The sequence below is a fragment of the Geotrypetes seraphini genome, chromosome 16 (assembly GCF_902459505.1).
Source record: "Geotrypetes seraphini chromosome 16, aGeoSer1.1, whole genome shotgun sequence".
In the NCBI taxonomy this organism is placed as follows: domain Eukaryota; kingdom Metazoa; phylum Chordata; class Amphibia; order Gymnophiona; family Dermophiidae; genus Geotrypetes; species Geotrypetes seraphini.
This window is the reverse complement of record NC_047099.1, coordinates 36,027,391-36,028,703: the sequence shown is the minus strand read 5'-3', so window position 1 is coordinate 36,028,703 and position 1,313 is coordinate 36,027,391.

Genomic DNA, 1,313 nt, shown 5'->3' with positions numbered 1-1,313 from the left:
ACCGCTCAGGTTTTCCGTCACAACATTCAAGGTCGGCTGGCGGCGCGGTCTCCAGGGCGACGTAGGCGTTGGGTGGAGCTCTTTCAGGGGGGCGGGAACTCCCCGCCCCTTCCAGTCTAGAGAATGACACGGGACGGGGCGGTGGCGGAGACAAACTTTGTCCCGGTGTCATTCGATATGTGAAAACGTAACACATCTTAGAGACCATTCGGGATTTTAAATGAATTACTGTTACTTGTGTCTTGTCTGCTGATCAGACTCCTGCCATCTGCACTGCCTCCATCATGTGCCCAGCTTCTTATACATCTTACAGTTATGGCAGGGGTGTCAAAGTCCCTACTCGAGGGCTGCAATCCAGTCGGATTTTCAGGATTTCCCCAATGAATATGCATGAGATCTTACATTACATTACATTACATTGGTGATTTCTATTCCGCTTGTGCCTTGCGGTTCTAAGCGGATTACATTAGAAGATGGCTGGTCATTTCCAGGCGATGACAATACAATTATTTGTATAACTTTACAAACTTTGCATACCTAACTTTACATAACTTTTCGTACATAACTTTACATAACTTTACGTGGAGTTACTTTGCGTTACTTTACATTATCCTTACCGTGCTTGCATTACTTGCATTAAGTTTACATAATTTATCTTACATAATTTATCTTTCATAACTTTACAAGACTTTACGTAGGGTTACTTTGTGTTATTTTACCTTATTATTCCAGTACATTGCATAACTTACATTACATAATATTACAAAGCATAACCTTATGTTATATTACAAAGCATAACCTTATGTTACATTACATAATATTACAAAGCATAATCTTATGTTACCAAAAAATCGTCTGTTCCTAGGTTGTTATATCTGATTTTTCGGTATTTGGGGAAACAGTGATTCTGGATATGAATTGGCTTATCGCCCGTTGCAACTAGATTAGATGTTGCCTATGGGGACGAAATTGCAGTTGGTTGTGAGTTGCAGGAGGTTATGAAGGGTGAGAAGATGAGGGTAGATTATAATATTGGGATGTGTTTTTTGAATAGTATAGTTTTTATATCTTTTCGAAACGCTTTGTAGTCCGTAGTTGTGGTCAGCAGCTTGGATATGATGGGGTCTATTTGCATGCACTGCTTTCATTGTATGCTAATAGATCTCATGCATATTCATTGCGGAAATCCTGAAAACCCGACTGGATTGCTGCCCTTGAGGAGGGACTTTGACACCCCTGAGTTACTGCAACAGATTCATCCATCATTGCTGGCATCAAGAAACATTTCTAACATTTAAGAGACACATATTCTC